We start from the raw sequence: 24,715 nt of genomic DNA, 5'->3' as shown, positions 1-24,715 counted from the left end.
AACCGGGGGGGGGAACAGCGGAGGGTCATGAGAAAAGAGGCTGGCCCCACCTTGACACCCAGGGACAAAGACAGGCAAAGCTGACACCTAACCAGAGCCACAGAGGCAGCACCAATGCACCACAGCCCTGAGCAGGGGGATGTTGGGAAAATATAATTAAAAACAAACTCTCCTCCAGATCCAGAAAACCTCTGTACTGGGGTAGAAGACAAAAAGAACAATTGTGTCATTGAATAAGCATTAAGCTAGAATGGGACCCATGTCACACTGCAGTCTGCCGAGAGATGGCAAAGATGGAAAGAAATCTCATCCTTTCGTACAACAGGCAGATACAGCCCATTACGAAGCTGTTTCCAAGATTAGCGAACGGTAACTAGCCCTCAGGTAGAACAACTCCTCAGCATCATTGATTACACATAGTTCATCTTAGATTGACCTGGTAATTGAGATGACCATCTGTGCTAGCTAACTGGCTTTATCCAGTGGAAAATAAACTTCTCATATCCCTGTGAAATTATGTAGTTTTGCAACTTGGAGTCAAGTGCCCCATGAAATTAGGCTCCAACCTTCCCCCAAGAACAGAGACAGAGGCTCTATCTTCCTCAATGTGTACATTTCAAAGAGATGACCCCCAGGTCTTTAGGAAAGGCACTCCTGGGACATACAGTTGACAAGAGCCCTATCTCATATTCAGAAGACTTCATATACATTTCAAAGAAAGGAGAAAGTACTTATAATTACAAATTTTTGAAAATAAATGCTCTTAGGAAAAAGAAGGGAGGAAAACCTCTTTCCTTGTTTTTGGAGAAGGGGAAGTCAGCCTCTTATTTTTAATTCGCATTTGTCCTTTCACTGGTTTGTATAACAGGCAACAAGAGTATACTTCAGGGAGAACAGGTGAGACACAAAAGTTTAAAAGGGGAAACTTGGTAAGGTCCAACACAAAGAGAAGACAACATTCAGAATCAAACAGAACAAGACTTTGCTCTGGTAAGCCATCCCACCCTGCACACAAGTTATCTCTATAAAAAAGATAAAAGTTGAAGGGTACAGAGAGTTACTATAGCACACACCATGTCCTAGATTAATGCAAACCTCACAGAAAATGACCAGCAAAGGGAATTGGTGGACGTTTCCCACCATAAAATCTCTTTACCTCCACCATTATTGTCCTTGAAAACATGCCTGGCTTTTAACTAAAACTTGTAATAAGTTCCATGAGAAGGCTAAAACAACCAACACACTCCCAAGAGACAGAGAAATTATCAGAAGCAGACTCAAACATGACACACATTTTGGAAATGTAACGGGAAATTTGAAAACAGCCAGGGAAAAAAGAAAACAGCCAGGGAAAAATGACGTTTAGGAGAAAACAGTAAGAATAGTAAGAATTACTGCAGATTTGACATCAGAAACCCTATCAGTCAGAAGATATATTAAGTTATATGTGTAAAGTTTTTTTTTTTTCAAAAAAAAACCAAAAACTTAACACCCATGTTTATAGTAGTGTAATTTGCAACTGAAAAAATATGGAACCAGCCCAAATGTCCACCAATCAATGAGTGGATACCGTGCAATACTACTCAGCCATAAAAGAAATGAAATAAGGGCATTTGCAGCAACCTGGATGGAATTGGAGACCATTATTCTACATGCAGTAACTCGGGAACGGAAAACCAAATATCATATGTTCTCACTTATAAGTGGGAGCAAAGCTGTGAGGATGCAAAGGAATAAGAACGATACAATGGACTTTGGGGACTCTTGGGGTAAGGGATAAATGACCATGCATTGGGTACAATGTACACTGCTTGGGTGATGGGTGCACTGAAATCTTAAATATCACCACTATAATACTTATCTGTGTAACCAAACACCACCTGTTCCCCAAAAACCTACTGAAATAAAAAAAAAAACATTAAACTTACATCACAGCAATTAAAAAAACAAATCCTGTTGACCCAAAATTCCATGCCCATAAAAATATTTCGAAAAGGACTGAGAAATAGTCAGTTAAAAGGAAAAAAAAAAAAAAGAAAAGAAATAAAGAAGGAAAAAATGAAGGAAGGGAGGGAGGGAGGGAGGGGTGGGAGGGGAGGGAGGAAAGAAGGGAAGAAAGAAAAGAAGAAAGAAAAATAAAGAAAAGAAGGAAATAATTTATTTTCGACAGGCCTAGTTTATAAAACATGATAAAGAAGCTTTTTTGGGCCAGGTGCTGTAATCCCAAACACTTTGGGAGGCTGAGGCAGGCAGATGATGAGGTCAGGAGGTCGAGATCATCCTGGCCAACATGGTGAAATCCGATCTCTACTAAAATGCAAAAAAAAAAAAAAAAAATTAGCTGGGTGTGGTGGGCACCTGCAGTCCCAGCTACTTGGGACGCTGAGGCGGGAGAATCTCTTGAACCCAGGAGGAAGACAGAGCTTGCAGTGAGCCAAAATTGTGCCACTACACTCCAGCCTGGACACAGAGTGAGACTCCAACTCAAAAAAAAAAAAAAAAAAAAAAAGAAGCCTTTTTGACTGATATAAAACCTAGTTCTGAAACTTGGGTGAACACAAGGAGACAAACAGCACTGGAAATGGGATGAATGAAATTCAAATTAATCTTTTTTTTAGTTTGAATTACTCTAAAAATTATTTTAGCAAAAAATAACAATAGTTGTGTGTTTATTGTATGTGTAAACGTAGAAAGTATGAGGAAATTGTACAAATAATGGGAGGGAGGAATTGAAGGGGTGAGCTTGAAGGGGTTAACACTGTCCAAATATAAGAAAATAACAGCATGAAATAAATGGTAGTCCAAAAATAGTATTCTATGAAATAAAAGACATAGAAAATAAAAATAAAACAAAATACAAACCCAGCAGCCCATACTGGTAGAAATACATAAATGGATAAATGAAAAAAGCTATCTAATAAATAGAATAATGGGTTTGAAATATTATCCATGAAGACTAAAATTGGCAACATTTTGAGGACAAGCAAGATATTTGCATCATCTCAAATTATCCTTCCATAAATTAGTTATTTATTGAAGTGGGAAAGTTTTTACTTTATATTTATACCACCTTATAAACCAAAGTGGATATCGCCGATATTGGGACAAAAAGACCTTGGGTACCTTCCCACGGGAGGCATTAAGAAGCATTCTACAACCCTTCCAGGTTTCCTGCCCAACATATGTTAGCTTTATCTACAGCTAGGGGAATTCCAGGCAAATACAAATTAAGGTACATTGTACAAAACAATTATCTATAATCTTTAAAAATGTTATCATAAAAAATGACAAAGACAATGATAGCTCAGAACATGTTTAGATTAGAGAAGATATAATAGGCTGGAACCTGGTCTGGATGACGAGGGATAAAGGATACAGACATAGCTACAAAAAAATGTAACTGAGACAAGTGATGATACTTGAGTGCACACAGATAGTTGTATTGTATCAATGCTGACTTTCCTTAGTTTGACAGTAGTTCTGTAGTTCTATAAAATAATGATCTTTTTCTTACGAAATGCTAAAGAATTTTAGTAAAAGAGTTTCTAACTTCCTCTCAAATCGTTCAGAAAATGTACCTGTGGGCAATGCATACTTGTGTGTAGTTGTGTGTGTGTGTGTGCATGTGTGTAGTTGTGTGTGTGTAGTTGCATATGTGTATGTGTGTAGTTGCATATGTCTGTGTGTGTGTGTGTGTGTGTGTGTGTAGGGTATGGGATGGCAGAAAGGAAGCAAATATATGAACCTGAATCTGGGTGAAGGGTATATAATTTCCTTGTGTTATTACTGAAACTTTTGACACATTTACTAGTATATTTACAAACATTTTTAAAATAAAGGTTAAATACCTAACAAATCTAAATTCAAGCTCCTGTGAGTTCAAGTCTCAATCTTTTTAAGGACACTACAATATATCTTCCAGTTTCTCATCATCTCGTTTTTTTCCCAGACTAAGTAATCTATAAACATTCGACTTTATGGAGTATGAAGGTCAATGAAGGAAATAGAATGCCTATTGGATATCTAATGGATCAATGAGTGTCTCCAAAGGCAGACATAAAAATCATCAAATGTCAGATAAGCTACATGAAATGTTAAGAAAATCATCGCTATCTAAGGAGCAATAATAGTCCCTGAGTTTATCTGTTAGATATTCTTTTCAGAATATTTTTGCTACTTTCCTTTGACATACATTAGAATATATGCAATAATTTTAAAATGTCATCTTTGTAAAAATCAAGCTGCTATATTTGTAGATTCCTCTTCCAAAAAACATCAAAGAGATTTTTTCTACCTTTGCTTGCCATCCACACTAGTGTTTTATTCAAAAGTGATGAGTAATGTCTCCTGTGGTGTTGACATATACAGCATCTTTAACGTGCTGTCTTGAGTCTCTTTTTATCCCTTTGCATTCTGAATTTCTTTCTATTTATGATACAAAGTAAAATAAAGCCCATTAAACCATTTATTTACATGAAATCAGAGCATTTGTTCAGACCCAGCGTGTGGTCTGAAGAGAAAGATATTCAAGCACGCATCTTTCTTTCTTTCTTTTTTTTTTTTTCTTTTTCTTCTCTCTGATTGCACAGTTTCTTTGATCAGCCCAGGAAGGCTGTGGAAAGTCGAAATATTCAGAATGTAAGATGAAATCTTTGTTTTAACCCTCTGTGTTTAGTGTAGGTCCTAAACCTCAAACGTGACTGTGCTGCCTGAGTCACCAGAACTTCTGTGACAGCTCGAATTTCTTGCACTTGAGTCCTCTTTGCTTTTTCAAAGAAGAGTCAGTAAGGGTGATGTTTCGTGGCCACTGACTCTGGAGACCTCCCGAGAGACTCTAGGTCCAGGGTGTGATCTGTAAATTGGTGATAAAAAGTTCCTGCCATAATCTCCATAGGAAAAAAAAAAAAGGAAATGCCTTATGTAAACATCTGCATCTGCTCATCTGTGTATTAATCTGTTCTCATGCTTCTAATAAAGGCATACTCGAGACTGGGTAATTTATAAAGGAAAGGTTTAATGGATTCACAGTTCCACCTGGCTGGGGAGGTCTCACAATCATGGCAGAGGGCAAAGGAGAAGCAAAGGCACATCTTACATGGTGGCAAACAAGAGAGCTTGTGCAGGGGAACTCCCCTTTATAAAACCATCAGATCTCATGAGACTTATTCACTATCATGAGAACAACATGGGAGAGACCCACCTCCATGGATTCAATTACTTCCTATCGGGTCCCTCCCTCCACATGTGGGAATTCTGGCAGCTACAATTCAAGATGAGATTTGGGTGGGGACACAGTCAAACCATATCAATCTGTTAAGAAACAGTGTACTTTTGTTGTTCGTTCATGCTAGGCAGAGGAGAGAGAAAGAATATTCACCTATTAGTCACCAAGTGCAGTTATTGTGTAAGTAGTTGGATATAAGAGGTGGAGGTCAGGTCAGGGAGCCGGGCTCATGCCTGTAGCCCCAGCACTCTGGGAGGGTGAGGCGGGTGACTCATGAAGTCAGGAGTTCAAGACCAGCTTGGTCAATGTGGTGAAACCCCATCTCTACTAAAAATACAAATATATATCTATTGGCTGGGCATAGTGGCGGGTGCCTGTAATCCCAGCTACTCAGGAGGCTGAGGCAGGAGAATCAGGAGGCAACGGTTGCAGTGAGCCACGATTGTGCCACTGCACTCCAGCCCAGGCGACTGAGTGAGACTCCATCTCAAAAAAATGAAATAAAACAAAAGAGATGGAGGATCAGGGTCAGAAAAGGAGCCACTGATGGAGTTATAGATTCTGGATTATCAGCAAATTGATGGCATTTAAAACTGTAGAAGAGGGTGAGGTCAGTGAAGACATGACGACAGGTAAAAGAGAGGGAAAAAAGTACTTTCAACCAGATCATCCCTATCTGAGAAAGTTAAAAGATGGAAATAACCAGTTTGAGGTTAAGAACTTTTTCATAAGTTAAAATAAACCAGAAGCAGAAGGAGGTGTGTGAAAAAGTGGTAAGAATAGAGGCCTGTCGCTGGGGCTGTTCACTTTTTGTTCAGATTACTCGAGTGTTATCTGAATGTCCAGGTGGGAGGTAGCGAGATGGCCTCTAGCATAGACCATTCTACTCTGAATTTCTGAGAATTGTTCATCCTTTATAAGTGTCTATATTTGCAGTTAGAAATTAAGTGGATACTTTCAAGACAAAAAATTTAAACTCTGCAAACTCTTTATCCTAAATCAGTGAAACAGAAGTAGCTTTCCCATTCTTAAAACATCTATTATCTGAAAATGTTTGGAAGGAAGTGATGGAACATGAGGGTTTGTGCCTAAATGAATCATTAAATGTCTGCTACTAAAAAGCCCACCATCTGCAGTCAGAATCGAGATTTGATACACGTGGAAAACTTAAGAGACTGTTAATTTTCCCTAATATTTAAAATAGATAAAATACGACCTTAGTCTAATTATGCAAAATCATTTTAACATTTGAGTTTCTTGTTGAAAACTGAAATTTATCAACTGACTGAGCCTGTGATTTATTTAACATACATTTATTTGACTCCTGCTGTATGTTGGGCATTATAAAGGGCAATAGCGACACAAATGAAATGAAATCCATAGTTCTTACCCTTTAGGGGCTTTCATGATTTTGGAGAAATAAAAAAGGAAAACAATTACAATATAATATGACACTGGTAATCATAGAAATTCCATTTAATATTATTTTATTCAGTAAAAATGCCATGTATTTTAGGATAAAATGAAAGTCCCTGTTAGTATACTCAGATAGAAATTGCCTATCTCGGTCTCTATTCTAAATAGATTGAAAAGGGTGGCTAATGTGTTAGAGTTCCCTTGTGTGAATACAATCTTTTTATAAAGCTGTTTTATTTTTTAATTGGTCAAGGGAAGTAACCTCTTACTTATCAAGAGTTAAGTATCCATCCATTCTTCATGCTTTTTGTTTTAACATTTTCTCACAGCTTAATGGACACCACACTCTTCTTGTTTCTCCTCTAAGCATTTTGAATCCACCTTACTAAGTTCTTCTTCCTCTGATCTCTAAATGTTTGCACAATCTAGATTTTCTTCCTCAGAACTCTTCTCTCTTCTATTTACCTTCGTGTCAACCTCCTCTCTGGTTTTAAATACATCGACTTGCTGATACTCCAGGATCTATAACTCTATTGATGACTCCTTTTCTGACCTCCACCTCTTATATCCAACTACACGCACAATAATTGCACTTGGCAACTAACAGGTGAATATTGCCTTTCTCTTTCTGTTCTCTATCTAACATAAACCAACACACAAAAGCTGACTGTTTCTTAACTTCCTTCTGTCATCGAGCAAATAGAATCTGAAAAACAAGCCATTACTAGAATTTTAGTCAATTTATCAGCTTACATTTTCCGAGAAAGTGTGCACTTCAACAATACAAGCTTTCAAATGTATGTTATTCTAGTGGCCAGGTTTAGGTTTCTAGTGGAGAGATGTTGACGTTCAAGTATTATTGTATCATCCTTGGAGTCTCACGTAAAAGCAACTGTTTTCTGTGGCTTCTAGGACATCCGCCTTCACCTTCCTGTTCCAAGTGACAATTTCCATCAAACAGGACAAAAGTACTTTCAATTTATGTAAAGAGCAAGAATTGCTGCATTCTCTCTCTCTCTCTCTCTCTCTCTCTCTCTCTCTCTCTCTCTCTCTCTCTCTCCCCCTCTCCCCCCACCACTGTCCTGGATATTCTCTGTCAATTATGCTCTCTACTTGCTGGGTTTCAGAAATGTTAAGAAAAAACAGTCACCCGCATGATTGTTTTAAAAGGCAGAAACTTTGATGATTTTTTCTATAACAGTATTGTGTAAAAAAAAAATCTCTATTTGACGTAGGTAGTTAATATACCATTGTGACTTTGTTAATCGGAAGGACAAAATCATTACTTGTAAGAAACAAACTTACACAATAAACTAAAATTAAGGAAAAAATAAAGTATTGGTCTTATAAGAAATAAAATTAATTCCTTGGGAAACTTAACTTCTCAGGCACATTTTCTATCTCCATTAACTCATTATCACTATAAACTTGCAAAAAGTGGGGAAAGAAGTTTTAAACTTGATTTTTAGTGAATGCACATTAGCCTTTCTTTTAGGACACCTGTTCTACTGTTCCTTAAAGAACAGCTATTTCACGCAAGGTGAATAGTTTCAAATGGAGTTTTTCACCTAAGTTGGTAGAAATCAAAATTTTTGTCAAGAACTGGGAATTTAATGCTGTGTAGGATTAAAGAAAAAGCACCTAAGATTTGTGGGTTGCCTTTTCACATTAAAGAACACGGAGGTTCCTTTCTTTTTGAATAAAAAGCATAAATATACTTTTAAACTTTATTTTCTACAAAATAAATATTTGGGGCACCATTCCCATTTTTTGATTGGCTACATACTGTGCTCTAACATAAATATCAGCAAGTTTATGTTTGTATAGGTTTCAGGGAGGGTGCAAAGCACAGTCACATCCACGAACACCCTGATATCTGGGTCGGCTGCAGAGAAGACGTCTTGTGTAGTACCCAGCACTGTGCCTGCACACTCCCACCACAAGCGGTCCTTAGTGGTTCTTGTCCTGTCCCCAGCAGACCTTCCTCTGAAGACCCAGTTCCATCCAGCAAGAGCAGAGGGCTCTGCGCAGGCCCCCTTTTACCCCTGTCTGAGCCAGTGTGATCTGCTATAACAGGATCCCATATTGGGTGGCCTGACGACAAACACCAACTTCTCACAGTTCTGGAAACCGGAAGTGTGAGATCAGGGTGTCAGGGGCTCAGCACTGGCCAGGGCTCTTCCAGGCGGCCCACCTCTGTCTTCTCACTGTAAACCCACATAGTGGAAGGGCAGGAGTGCTTTCTAGAGCTTCCTTTATAAGGGCACTAGTTGCAAGCAAGAGGGACCAACAGGGCTCCATCCTGAAGACCTAATCACATCCCAAAGGCATGGTTTCCAAACACTGTTGCCTCAGAGGTGAGATTTTAACATATGGATTGAGGTGAGAGACACAATCATTTAGTCCATAAGGAGCTAGGAGGTGGGCCTGGACTCCACAGGGACTCAGACACTGGACCAAATTGAGGACTAGCTAAAACAGGGCTGGGGAGAGGCAGCCTCCATAAGACATACCCTGTATGCCATGCCAGTTTACCATTGCCGTGGCAACACCCAGATGTTACCACATCTTTCCATGAAACAACCAGACAACCTGGAAATTATCACCCTCATCCTAGAAGTGTCTGTATACACCACCCCTTAATTTGCATATAATTAAACGCAGCACTGCCTCTGAGCCGTGACTCTGGGCTCACTGCCTAAGGGATAGCCCCGCTTCATGGGGAGTAGTACCTCTGCTGCTGCTGCACACTGCAGCTTAAGTAAAAGCTACTGTTGAACACCACTGGCTGGCCCTTGAATTCTTTCCTGGGTGAAGCCAAGAACTCTCCTGGGCCAAGCCCCAACATTGGGCTCACCTGCTCTGCATGGATAACCCGTCCTAACCAGCCTGCTGCTGGCCCTTAACATGGTATTTTGAGATCCCCGTCATGCTACACTTTAAAGTCATAAACAAGTCACTACAATAATAACTGCAGTAACCTGAGAATCAGGGTGGGTCTTCACCATCCCAGTCCAGGTACGAGAGGGAAGTCATCCTGGGATGAAAACAGGAGGTTTGCAGGGTCTCCTGATACTGAGCAACTGAAGTCGGGGATGTGTTGAGTGGTGAGAATCCCTAACAAGAGTGAGGAAAAGCAGCAGCCCTGAGCTCTGACGCCTGTGGGGTCTGCAGGGTGCAGTGTTCAAGCATGTGGCATACACAGGCCTTTCGCCTGCGCGGGCGACCGTGTGTACTTCGTGTCACATGGAAATCATTTCCGCATCCTCTCATGTTGGAACAGCTTCCAGAGTGTTTCTGTTACTTAACAACAGAAGCCGCTCTCATGCCCAGTTTCACTCATCTGTTTTTCTTCCCCTGTCTTTGTTGCCAGACAACAGACAAGACTGATTTTATTTTTTATTATCACTCTGGTTTTTATTTCTAAAGAACTCTTTGCCTCCTCTCAGCACAGACGAAGTCAAGTCATTTCTGGAACAACAGGGATTTAGAGCTGCCAAGTGTTAGATGGGGAAGACGGAGGGAGAAAAGGTCTTGATCGTCAGCGTTTAGGGAAATCAGGAGTTTGACTTTAGCAAATTAAATGGAAGATGCCTGTTAGATGTTCAAGTGGAGACAACATCTTTCCCCTAGAAAGGCAGACTACAAATAAATCCAAAAGCCTCCAGCACTGGTGTACACGCTGGGCAAACACCAATGGAAAACAAAATCAAAGAAGGCATCTCAGAGGGGTTGACTCGTGAGCAGAAGCTGAACGGCATGAGGGGTGAGGAGTCAAGTGAACTGCAGTGAGGAGGATTCCAGGAGGAAAGAAAAGCCAGAGTGAGGTCCAAGGTTGAGCGACGACTTTGTATGAAGGCCAGCGGCATTGCCTGCGTGGAAGGAGCCACCACACAATGGCAGGGGAAGAAAAGCTTGAAAGAATAATGTGAGGTTATGAGGAAAGCCTCAACCATGTTCATGGTGAGATGTGGGGTAGGGAAGTGGAGGAGAAGGTTGGAGCTGCGTCTAGATTTCAGAAGAGAAGGACAGAATGAATGCACAGTGGGCTGGTGGCCAGCGCCTATGTGGAAATCAAACTCTGACTCCAGACTGCTTCAGCCCGGAACAGTCAGAACTTGTCCATCCACTGCCAGCTTCCCAGGGGTTCGCCTCTGCTTGTGGGTCAGTACAATCGACAGAAAGCTGAATCCCTCACCGAGGATGCCCTGCTTCTAAGCTGGCCGCCACCAGCATCCCCAGTCATGGTCCTCGTTCACCTCCTTGACACCTGGCAGCTGGACACAGTGAGGTTAATGCCCCTTGGACTTAACTTTGTGTAAAAGAGGGCATAGAAAGGGCAGAATCTGCACAGAATTTGATGGTGACAAAGGAATTGTAAACTATTTTGCTGAGAGAGGGCATCTTCTAGCAGATTCTGTTGTGGAATGAACCACTGCCCCAGAGAAACGACGAGGACTCAAGAGCCAGAGGGCCTGTCCGCAGGAGCGAGGGCACAGCAGACCGTGAGGGAGGGCAGGCGGGAGGCAGAGGCGGGTCACTAGTCACCGTCAGGACAGCTTAGACAGAAGAGATGTCAGCCAGTTAGTGCCGGCTATGGTGAGAATGCTCGGATGTTCGGTCTGCTTACTATCATCAACCTCGTGAAAATTGCTATTGAGTGAGAAGAGACCTAAAGAGAGGGAGTAGGCAGCCACCAGGCATGGTGGCTCACACCCATGATCCCAGCAGTTTGGGAGGCTGAGGCAAGAGGACCTCTTGAGGCCAGGAGTTTGAGACCAGCCCGGTCAACATAGCGAGACTCCCATCTCTATGGAAAAATATTAAAAAATTAGTTAGGTGCTGCTGCACGTGCCTGCAGTCCCAGCCACTAGGGAGGCTGAGGCAGGAAGATAATTTGAGCCCAGGAGTTTGAGATCAGCCTGGGTAACCTGGCAAAATCCCATCTCTACAAAAAAATACAAAAAATTAGCAAGGCATGGTGGTCTGCGCCTGTGGTCCCAGCTACTCAGGAGACTGAGGTGGGAGGATGGCTTGAGCCCAGGAGGTTGAGGCTGCAGTGAGCCGTGATTGTGCCACTGCACTGCAGCCTGGGTGACAGAGCAAGACTCTGTCTCTAAATAAATAAAGGGAAGGATTAGAATAAGGATCTGAATTGTGTAGCTTCTGAATTCGGGAACCCCGTAGTCCTGAGAACTTTGGCCACCAATGGGCTGTGACCTGGAAAGTTAATGTCGCTCTTTGCCTTGGGCGTTTCCTGAGTCAAGTGAGTCCTGTGATTGTGCTAAGGTGAGTGAGACGCTTGGGGTAGTGCCTGGATCACAGCCAGGCTCTCAGTAAGGGGGCCATCCACAAGAGGATACACAAGGCAACTGACTCCACACCTGAGGTCATAGGTGAAGCATTACGATCAGAGCAACAGAGATATGGATCTGATTCTCAGCCGCATCCAGTATGCACCGACGTGGCCGAAGGAGTCAAGCTGATGCGGCAGAAATCGCATTGGCCTAGGTGCCAACATATGCCGTGAATGAGTACAGTGAATTCTGCTTTGGTGTCCCCCACTTTGTACCAAGGATGCTGCCTGGAGGTAGTCTCAGTGGATTTTTCTCTCATTAGTATTTCCTGATCTACCCATTGCCCGTGCAGAGATGTAACAGGACAAGATATTTGCATAGAACCAATCCCTATTACGAAGGCACTTAGACTAGTACCGGGAAAGTATTCGTGTTTGATATGGTTTGGATCTGTGCCCCCACCCAAATCTCATGTTGAATTGTAATCCCCAATGTTGGGGGTGGGTCCTGGTGGGAGGTGATTGGGTCACGGGGATGGAGCCTTCATGAATGGTTTAGCACCATCCCTCTGGTGCTGTTTCAGTGACCGAGTTCCCATCGGATCTGGTTGTTTAAAAGTGTGTAGCACCTCTCCTCCTTTCTTGCACCTGCTCTGGCCATGTATCACGTACCTGCTTTCCCTTCGCCTCCCGCCATGATTAAACATTTCCTGAGGCCTCCCCAGAAGCCACTGTGCTCGCTGGACAGCCTGCAGAACCATGAGCCAATTAAACCCTTTTCTTGGTAAATTACCCTGTCTCAGGTATTTCTTTATAGCTGTGGTGGGGCAGAGGAACAGACTAACGCAGGGTTTCAAGATCAATAGGTATCATTTGTGTTGCTTGAATTTTACACAATCCCTCTCCTCCCAGGCTCCTACTTCTTTTCTTGGAGCTGGCATAAGGAAAGGGTAGGGAAGCCCCAGGAAACGCGGATGGACCGAGTGGAGCAGCTTCTTAGGCTCCATCATCCTGGCGGCTCTCTTCTTGGCCTCAGGACTCACCAACACATCTGGCACACAGCAGATGTTTAGTAATATTTTCAAAGGAGTGAAGGCATTCACAGGGCAGACTCAGAGTCCTATGGGAGAAAAAGAGTGAAAGACAGAAAGCAATCACTGCTTTTCTAACGACCCGGTCAGTTTCGTCAGGAATTTCAAATATCAGGAAAGGAATAAAAGAATGCTAGGTGCAGTTTATTTATGTGACATTTATATCCTCATGTTCGAAGACACTGTCTACACGTTTGGAGAATTTTCTACCAAATTTTCTTATACACTTCTCAATTTACTTTTTGTTTCCCTCATCCCCTAAAGGTCCTTGGGTAGAAATCACTTCGCAGTGGCCCAGCAGATGGTAACATTCTAGTCTCTTTTGTTCTTATTGCCTCCAAAGTAGTTTTTTGCATGTTGTATGTGATCCATATATGGCCATGTATTTCATAGGTATTGAAATAAGTCCTAGCACATTTCAAAGCAGTACCTGACCTTCTACAAGCTTTCTAAGTGGAACTATGTAAGGCAGAAATATTCGGGAGTGGAGAAAAAAATATTTTGTGGCAGGGAAACATACTAGAAAATTGCCATTGGATCTCAATCCATTGTGAAAAACAAAATAGAGATATTGAAAGCAATTTCTAGTTACTATAGCAACAAGAATAGATTTTTTCTGCACTATTTGTAGATCATGCATATTAGAGTTGAGTATCTATGCTATATTTCCATTTGTATATATTCAAATTAAAAACATTTCCCAATTAAATTTTTCTCCTGTGCTGCTTCCATCATGCAGGAGAAAATAAAACTCATTTAAAATTAGAATTAAATGAGCCTTTAAATTATCAAAAACAGAAAAGCAAATGGGGAAATAGCTTTCAGATATTTTATTTTCACTGGAAACCTCAGCCCATATTGTACTTCAATTGACCTGTTTTTCCATTCCAGCCACATACATCCTGGAGGTTATGTAAACATTAGTCCTTCTCCAGCCCACAGCTCTCTTATGCCAAATTCTAGTTACTTAATTCCAAAGAAGGAGAAACCCATGAGCTCAGACTTCCAGGTGATCTATGAGAGCAAGTTCCTGGTAAAAGACAAGGATTTGAGAAGGGAGCCCTGAGTGTGTTGACAATGAGATTTCAAGTAGAAGGAGCACTTGACGCTGAAAGGTCTAGGTTTAAATCCGAGCTTTGGTGCTTACAGCTGTGTGCTTGTGAGTCTGTTTCCTCCACTGCAAAATTAGATTAATCACCATATTGAATTCAAAATGTTGTGAAGTAGATTAACTGAGATAATGCACATAAATCTCTCAGCACCATGCTTGCCATGCAGCAAGTGCTCAATAGACATTGATTAATGTTCGTATTATTAAAATGTAGAAAAACCATGGGGTTTCTTCAGATCAAATGAGTACCTTAATACTAAATCATAAGTTCCCAAGTTAATACAATACATATATTTACATTGCTTATTTTATGGCAAGTTTGAGAAATATCATGGGCTAAATTTTGAAGATGAGAGAATGCTAGGCACTGGCAAATTAGAAAACTAAACCTCCCATTTCTCACTGAACCTCTAGGGAAGGCAAGAAAATGAATATCTAAGATCAATGTAATATGCTCTGTGACAGAATTGGAACTAGCTCAATGGGAGCACAGACTGGTGAGCTGCTAATGGAACTTGGAGAGTAGGCCTCGCTGAACTTCCCATTTCACCTGCATGTTAAAATACCAGTGCTGGAGAAAAGAGAAGAGAAAGGGCCTTACACTTCCCGATTTCTACCATCTATACTATTTGGTCATAAATTGTAAATTCAGTTACCTTTTAGTTTTTCGAACACAAAGTGAAAATTGGATTTGTCCCCTTAAGGAGGAGAAAAGACACCAATGAGGAAATAAGTAAAATTGACTACAAGGTAGACAATAATACATGATAAAGAGAGAAACTAGGCAGGGAGCTCAAAGGAAGAAGGCATCACTTTTGAATGGAGGCAAGATGTGGCATTTGAACCGAGGTTTAAAGAATGCCCAGAGTCTCGAGTGGCTGGATGGTGTCGAGGAGGCAGACAGGAAACGAATAGATGGACAAAGCTCAGACCAATTCATTGTCCTGAGCTGCTTTATCTCCTAATGTGACAATGAGTTATTACCCGTGAGCAGATGTGAGCAATATTACCTACATTAAGTACTCTAATAAAATGAACTTTAAAAAAATCTGCATAATGCAAATGCTACACTATTTCTACCAATTTATACGCCCATCTTTCAACTTTTTCCATAGCTGCACTTAACTTTTCAAGTTGATTAGATCAGAAGGAACAGCTCAAAACAGCTATTTAATAACTTCAAAGAATATGCTATTTAACTTTTACCAGATATGATTTGATATCTGTATAAGTCTGTTCTCACACTGCTACTAAAGACATACATGAGACTGGATAATTTATTTAAAAAAAAAAAAGGTTTAATGGACTCCCAGTTCCACATAGCTGGAAAGACCTCACAATCATGGCAGAAGACAAAGGAGGAGCAAAGGCACATCTTACATGTTGGCAGGCAAGAGAGAACCTGCAGGGGAACTGCCCTTTATAAAACCATAAGATCTCTCATGAGACTTACTCACTATCAGGAGAACAGCCCAGGAATAATTATCTCCCAATGGGTCACTCCCAGGACAAGTGGGGATTATGGGAGCTACAATTCAAGATGAGATTTGGGTGGGGACAGAGCCAAACCCTATCAATATCGTTAGAAGTATTTAGGAGGAATTGGGTACTGTTATAGCATAAGAAGCTAGTGTAAGGAATCATTTAGTCACATATCTCGAAGCTCACATTTCATTATTATTTTAAGTTCTGATAATGTACCCGGTATATGTAATCCACACATGTTGAAGTCTTTTCTTTATTGTATCTCAAGCCATGCACATTTTGAACCCAAAGCAAGATACGTAGAAAACAAGACTTGAAACAAAATCCAGCAAGTCTGTGTTAGAGTTTTATTGCCTCTGAAGTGTTTATTTGACTTTATGAAACATCTAACAACCATAACTTAGGTGTTTGAGACTTTTTAAATAAAAAGTACAGAGTTTGTAGAACTTCCATTGGACCAGCATCAGAATTCAGATATTTCTGCAGACACTTATTCTTACAGGAGCTGAATGAACTTCTGTGAATCACTTAAATTACACTGTGCCTCAGTCTCAAAATATATAAAAGCAGAGTTTAGAATGAGCGCTCATATTTTGGGAATATACATGTTTTGACATCTTTTAAAAAGTATGATCTCTAATCTGCAGGTCGTCATAAATGACCAGTACATTTATTGCTTAAGAACTACATAGGACAATCAGTCATTTATGATCAGCAGAAATTGTGAACTTTCTCAACATGATTTAAAAGAATATTTTCCAAAAATCAGTCTCATAAGAATGTGAATTTTACTTGCTAAGACACACCTTATTCATGAATCTTCATCCTACCTATATACCTGATATTTAAAAACATTCTAGATTAAGACAAAAGAGAGACAGGTAAGGCTTTGATTTGAAGGGTTTCTTCTCTAAGGGTCCATATGGGATTCAGAGACAACACATGCTATTAATTATAGACAACTATAGTCCATTCTAACACAGTCTGTACATTTCATCTAGTTCATCTTTAAGCTGAAACTAATTACAGAAATTTCTAACCTAAAAGGATTATTGTTTTGCAGAATATGAATAGAGTCAAGCTATATTATAACAAAAATATCCTTATTGTTAAAATGAATGAACAAGTATTACTTGTGATGACATCATACGCACGCACTTCAAATTATTCATTTTTATTTGCAAAATGACATAGACATTGTTATATCCTGGGAGGTAATGTGGCCTCAGGGAAGTAGCTGGGATTAGTGTTATTTTCTTGTTTCTCCAATGCTGAAAGAGAACCAGACCAATGTGCATGAAATAAGTGCTTTCTGCCTGGAATGTGACTGAGAAAATCTAGTTTCAGAACCTGGAAACTTTTGGTCCTCATGGGATAAGGATGTGTTCGGATGACTCTACCTGTCTCACTCTATGATGATTTTAGTGCCCCGTAGGACAGAGAGCACTTCCTGTCCATTTTACGTAAAAAAGAATTGCCCAAAGCGTTAGGTTGTAATTCTTTAGACTATGAACTCATTGAATTTTACTTTTTCATGCTTATTTTTGTAGATTAGAGATGGTTGAAAATTTTATTTTGCTACATCTCTAAGAAGAAGGGTCTATTTTTTTTTTCCTTCCTTGAGCCAGGGCTGGTATTCACACTTGTTCTTGGCTAATTTATCACGGCCGACACAACAATCAGTGCTGTCAAGGCAGGCCAAGGCAAAGTTGGCTCCCTTCCCTCCAGCCCAGTCTTCCCAGTCTCCATGGAGTCCAGTTTTTCTGAAATCTTCACACTACAGGAAAGCCCAAAGTGACCACATGCAGAGCCCAGGCACAGGCTACGTGAGAGAAGAAACTGTGGGAGCCTTCTTGAGTCCACGGATGCAGAAGGGAGAAGAGAAGACCCCCGCCCCTCGGTGCGACCGAGCCGCCTGACCCAGTGGAGCCGGGCAGCTGCTGCTGAGTTCTGCCTGCATGCCTGACCCACAAAACCATGACTGCAACACACAGCTGTGGCTTCACGTGACTGTGATCTGGGACTGGTTCTACCATGGATAGGACACTTGTCTTCAGCCAGACGATTTCTCTACTATCCCACACAAGGGAATATTTACACATCTCACTATTCAGTGCACTTATCTATCTTTTTTTTTTTTTTTATCTTGAGACAGAGTCTTGCTCTGTTGCCCAGGATAGTGTGCAGTGGTGCTCACTACACCACTTGGCTCACTACAACCTCCACCTCCTGGGTTCAAGCGATTCTCCTAGCTCCACCTCCCAAGAAGCTGGAATTACAGGTATGCACCACCATGCCCAGCTAATTGTTTGTACTTTTAGTAGACATGGGGTTTCACTGCATTGGCCAGACTGGTCTTGAACTCCCAAAGTGATCCACCTGCCTCGGCCTTCCAAAGTGCTGAGATTACAGGTATGAACCACCTTGCTCAGCCCACTTATCTATCTTTTAGCTGTGATTTCTTGTCCTATACACAAATTATTAACCCCTTTGTTCTACTAAAATCTAGACTTTATCATATAAAGTTGAGTTTTAAAGGCCCACAACAATATTTGTAGAAAATTAATACTATTTATTATCAGTGAAAAGTCATTATTTCTTTTCAGGTCAAATTATCTGTCAAAAACCTTAACAAATAGAAAACAACTCATAAATAAAATATATTTCTCATCAACTCAATTTAAGTGTATACCACGCTGGACATGGTGGCTCATGCCTGTGATCCCAGCACTGTGTGAGGCCAAGGCAGGAGGATCACCTGAGCTCAGAAGTTCGAGACCAGCCTAGGCAACAAAGTGAGACCTGCCAACTCTATAAATAATAATAATAATAAATAGTTGGGCATGGTGGTGTGTGCCCAGAGTCCCAGCTACTTGAGAAGCGGAGGTGGGAGAATCACTTGAACCTGGGAGGTGGAGACTACAGTGATCAAGCCTCTGTACTCCAGCCTGGACAACAGAGCAAGATTCTGTCAATCAATCAATCAGTCAATCAATAAAGTATGATTTCAATTTGCCTCTTAATTCCCTCCCTCCCTCCCTCCTTCCTTCCTTTCTCTTTCTTTTTCTTTCTTTCTCTTTCTTTCTTTTTTCTTTCTTTCTCTCTCTTTCTTCCTTCCCTCTTTCTTCTTTCTTTCTTTCTTTCTCTCCTTTCTTCTTTCTTTCTCCTTCTTTCTCTTTCTCCTTCCTTCCTTTCTTCCTTCCTTCCTTCCTTCCTTCCTTCCTTCCTTCCTTCCTTCCTTCCTTCCTTCCTTCCTTCCTTCCTTCCTTCTTCCTTTCTTCCTTCCTTCCTTCTTTCTCTCTCTCTCTCTCTCTTTTTTTTTAATCTGGGTGGTCTCATTCTGTCACCCAGACTGGAGTGCAGTGGTGCAATCATGGCTCACTCCAGCCTCAGCCTCCCTGGGCTCAGGTGATCTTCCCACCTCACCTCTGATCCTTGAGTAGCTGAGACTACAGGCACTCACTACGACATCCAGCTAATTTCTACATATTTTTATAGAGACTGGATTTCACCGTGTTGTCCAGGCTGGTCTTAAACTCAAATTCCTGGGCTCAAGTGATCTTTGTTAGTTTTCTTAATCATATTGATTTGTTTGTTGAGAACTTAATTTCCCTTGTCTTTTCCTGAATTCTTATTTGGCACTTTTATGTGGGTGATCTTGACATAGTGCTTTTCTCTCCCTGCTTGATTAGCTTATATTAAACCAGAAACAGTGCTATGAGCACAGGAACATAACAGAGCAACTGTGACCAGCAGTTCTTTATTTTGTTTCTGGCAAACAGACGTGTTTCTTCAGGTGCAACAATTATGGGGGTAGCTGGAGCACATTTTGTGAGGAAACAGAGAAAAGTTTAATTAATAAGAATTAAAGCTCTGAATTACTTTATCAATTGAAAGTGCATCATTTGTTTACTTGACTTGGGAATTCCATTTTCATTTAATCCAGTATCTTAAACGCTGGAAGTTCGATGTGAGTGAACGCATCAACTATTGCATTAGCAGGTCAGTTTTACAACAAACTGAATGCTATCAATTCAAAGAAGTTTTAAATATTTTAGAAAAAAATGTCAATGAAGTTTCTAACAGAAAAAACAAACCTCAGCATTTAGATGTAGCAAGCTTGCCATCTACTGATCAGTAGGATTTTTTTTAATGTAAAAGGAAATTTTGAATATGAATGTGGCTGCATCTAAAATAGTGATATTAATATTTTAAAGCAAAACTGCTTAATAAGTAGCTTCCTGGTATAAAGCCCTAGGCTGAGCCTTGGGGAAGATACAAGAGGCGTATGAAGCTGCAGTGGGCTTCAAAATAATTAGTTTGGTAGGGCAGGTAAGATGCATGCCTAAGTTTGTTAAGGAAAAATACAAGGTGTCTTGTATGCAAAAGGTGGGACAGACAGGCCTGGGACGTGTTCTCCACCATCTTCGGGGCCCTCAGCAGCAGCCTGCCACGCCCACAGCCTTTGCACTCTGTCTCTCCTGCCAAACCCACATGACCTCCCCAAAGCCCACATTCTAGAAGCATTTGTCTTCAGGTGATATTTTAGATAACTGCTTATTGTTAGTATTTTGGAAGAAGTGCAAACAGGGTGCTAAGGTAGAACAATTCTCATGTCAAAAAAGAGGTGCAAGCAAAACACTAAGATTTGTCACAGTGTAACAGCACTCATTGGCTCCATGATCAATTCCAGCTGCACTGAGCTGCAAACCAAAAGCAGAGCCCTGGGGAGGTGCCTGCTGCAGGTCGCCCCTACAAATTGCTGATGTAAATGAAGTAACATGATTTCGATGTGACTCCTACCCCTATAGTCTAAGCAGTAAAAGTTCAGATAAATGAAAATAATATGGCTACTGTCAAACTCTAATGTATTCCATAATGAAAACAAATATTGAATTGCTCATTCATTTAATAACTCTTCCCCAGATATCATAATAAAGAGCATCATAACTAACTGCCAGACGTCAGGACACATATGATTGGCCCATTTTCTATGTGCAAAAATTGAATCTGTAGAAACTAAAGTGAATGATCAAGGTCAGGAGAAGCCGCAACCCTCCTTGTGTCTTCCAATCAAGCCAATGCTTTTGCATACAGCTTTTTGCACGGTTGCACGCAGCTCCATATGCCATAGACAACCATGGTGTACCATGTGTGTATTAACGTACTGTGTACAGTGTGATCTGTTTAACAACTTTGAAAAACTAAAGGGAAAATGTCTACAAAATTCATCATAGGATAAGTGACTATTTGAAAATTAATTCAAAAAGTTTGTTTTCCAAAAGTAAAATCTAAAGTTCTTCCACGTATGCAGAAACTATAGGAATCCCAACTCCTTAGGGAAATAGAAAGCATTTTATTTTAGAATAAAGTTCTAAATTAGCAAGTGCTAGTTTAAGAAAAAAAAAAAAAAAGGTGATTTTTTTTTTCCTTTGCGAGGAACCACATTTAATTTGCAAGTCTTACTTACGATGATTCCAAACCTATTTTGCCTTTTTCCAAGACTATTTCTAAGAAGAGAGCATATGATTGGAAAAAAAACCATACTGGATTTAAGATGTAGAAAGCTTTTCAAATACTATCTATATAAAATGTCTATTGTTGATATCTTTCATTGTGTTTTTTTCTCCATTTTTTTCTTCTCTTGTCCATTTAACTGGTTTTATTTTTATTTTTATTTTATTTATTTCTTTTTTGAGGCAAAATCTCTCTCTGTCACCCAGGCTGGAGTGCAGTGGCATGATGACAGCTGAGGGCAACCTCAACCTCCCAGGCTCAAGAGATCCTCCCATTTCAGCTTCCAAGTCGCTGGAACTACAGGAATATGCTGCTACACTTGGCTAATTTTTTAGGAGTTGTTTTGTAGAGATGAAATGCTACGTATCAAGCTGTAACAAGCTGGTCCTGAACTCCTGAGCTCAAGTGACCCTCCCACCTCCCAAAATGCCTGGATTACAGACATATGCCACTGTGCTCAGTCCATTGAACTGTTTCTTAAATATTGAACTGTTTTTTTCAACCTTCACTCCCAATCTTTAGGCTAAAAGAAGCCCTAAGAAAGCACTCAATCATTCCTGCAAAGGAGTTTGAGGGAATAAACACGCACCGGGAATAAAAGTGTGTGTCTATGTGGGTGAAGCGTACTATATGGATGCCTTGGTTGGGGGCGTAGCCACGTGATATTTTTTGTAGTCAGCCTTATTCTCAGATGAGGTACCAGGTTTCACTTTTTTAGGTATGTGTACCAGATTCTGGAGTCAGAACGCCTTGTTTAGAGGCTGTGGTGGGAGAATCACCAGAGCCCAGGTGGTCAAGGCTACAGTGAGCCGAGACTGCACCACTACACTCCAGCCTGGGTGACAAAGTGAGAACTTCTTTCAAAAAAGAAAACAAACAAACAATAATAACAACAACAAAACCCCCGGCTGTACCATAAACTAAATATGTGACCTTAAACAATGTATTCAAACTCTGTGTGCCTCGATGCTCTCACCTGTGAAATGACAATATCACGTGCACCTGCCCCACGTGGTTGGTGAAAGGGTTGGTTGTAAACACAGGGAGGGACCAAGAACGTGTTCATGACACAAATTAAGGGACTTATGGTTACTACGGTCATTATGATGATTATTATTTTGGTGGTTCATTTCAATTTTCTTCTCTTGTTTTGAAATCTTAATTTCATAGGGTTAAAATAATTTGACTATCCTTATTGTTAGTTTTGTAATGACCTGTTAAAATCTCAAACACTAGGAAATATATTTCACATGATATGAGATAAAGGAATCACTCAAGGAAGCAAAAAATCAAGAGGATGGAAGTGATCAGGTCGAGTCTTTACCATGTGGCTAGTAGGAATTTTTTCTATTCTGTTCAGGCTGCTATCACAGAATCCCAGACTGTAGGGGACTTGTAAACAGCAGATACTCATTTCTCACAGTTCTGGAATCTGGAAATCCAAGTCCAAGGAACCCAGAGAGTAAATCTCCTGTGAGGACTGGCTTCCTGGTTCATAGATGGAGCCTTCCGTTTTTACAAGGGCCCTAATCCCCATTCATGAGGCCTCCACCCTGTTGACCTGGTCACCTACCAAAGCTCCTGCTCCTAATACTATCACATTAGGGGTTGATAATTTCCACATATGAGTCTGGGGGGAGGTGAGACACAAATATTCAGACCATAGCAGACATGTTCAGTGAATTCCCGAGAGGTGTCTACAAGAAAAAATGCAAAAACTTGTATCACTTGAAAGCACCTTCCCAACATCAGCTTCTAAGTCATTAGCTTGTTTTCAAATTAAAAAAAAAAAAATGTGATAACATTGAATCTGATGAGTTTGGATGTGTGAGAACACTGGATTAAAAAAGTGAGACAAAGCCTGGCCCCAGCTCCGCCAGCAGTGAGGTGCTGTGGTCTTTGGCAATTTGATGAACTGTTATGTGCTACAGCTTTCTTACATGAAAAATCTAAGAATAATTTGAAGATGTGAATTTGTTGTTCCCAAAGAAAGCCTATTAGTATTGACACATTTCATTTTAAAGAATTATTCATTATTCTAAAAAGAGTTTACAATTTGAAGTGCTTCCATTTTCCTATCATGGTGAAGAAACTCATCAAAAATTTCATTTTTAAATTGTTGATTCTATGAATATATTCTCTCCCCTGCTCTTTACTTCTGTGTATGTATGTAGGCAAATCCCACCGGCCAGCCAACATTCAATGAGAGGCAACAGCACCTTATTAATCCAGTGGTGTGGACCTTTATCCTAAATTTGGTAATGCTAGTTAGCTAGGCAGATGTGAGAAGGCAGGAGGGCTCCCCGACCCCCATCAGGAATGTCAGGTGACCATCAGGCGATGGTCAGGCGGTTGTTAAACGGTCTAAAATCGTAAGTGGTCACAACTGATGCCAGGGAAAGGCAGTCCTAATAGATAGAAAACACCTGAAACGTGATCAGCAGCTTTCCAGTAAGATCTCAGGATTGGGAAAATGGGCTCAAGCATGCACACAAAGAAGAAAAATGGTGGCATTTAACTGGTATATGACATTCCTCTAGGAACACTGAACTGGTAAAGCAAAAGTGTGTCAAGTGAGTCTGTCCACAATTTCAGTAAACACACTGTTCATGCAGCCCCTCCTAAGTACTGGTAGACCACTGCACAATGGGTAGCCCAACCCCAGGGGAAGAATCAGGGGAGAAGAGAGGCAAGACCCTGGAAATATGTCAACGTATAAGACCCCAAGTCAAGAGTCGAAGAAGGCACTTGGATCCCTCAAGTTACCTGCTCGGAAGAAGGCCGACTGTACTTCCTTCCATTCCTGCTCTGAAACTTTTTAGAAAACTTTCTCTCCTGCTCTATAACTCACCTGGACTTCTCACTCTGCCTTATGGCCTTCAGCAGAATTCTTCCCTCTGAGGAGGCAAGAGTTGAAGTTGCTGCAGACCTGTGCAGATTCGCTGCTGCTAACAGTAGTTAATTTACTGAATGAATAAATATTAGAAGCTGTCCTCACTGGGAGATCTCTTTCTCTCTCTCATATATCTATATATCTCTCCCATATATCTATGGATAGATAGATCGATATAGATATAGTGGCCTTGGTCTCTGTCTCTCTGTCTCATATATATATAGTGTGAGCACACACACACACACACACATATATAAATATATATATATAGTGTGTACTCAGTTTCATTTAACTCTTCCTTAGAAAAGAGTCTATGTCTTTAAGCACGCTGTGGTTCCAGCAAATGAAGCATTAGCACAATACAAGTGAATATATGTTCAGGGTAAATTATTGGCCTTATGGACTCTCTCACTGTGCAAACATCCACATGCCTCAGGATGGAGCAACAGGGGGTGCTCTGGGCTTAGTCCGTGGGTCCAGGGTCCAGTCTTATATGACCATCTTCTGAAGGTCACCACTTCTTAGAACCTTGTTTTTCTCATAATCTTTGTATCTAGTGCTAATCCTACCCTGAAACTTTATGCAAAATGCCTACAAGGCATAGATACCAGAGCTTATTCATTGAAATATTAATCCCCCCTGTTTCTCTATTTCTCAATCTCTCCCTCTCCTCCCCTCTCTT

The sequence above is a fragment of the Macaca fascicularis genome, chromosome 8 (assembly GCF_037993035.2).
Source record: "Macaca fascicularis isolate 582-1 chromosome 8, T2T-MFA8v1.1".
NCBI classification, from domain to species: Eukaryota; Metazoa; Chordata; class Mammalia; order Primates; family Cercopithecidae; genus Macaca; species Macaca fascicularis.
This window is presented reverse-complemented; position numbering follows the sequence as displayed.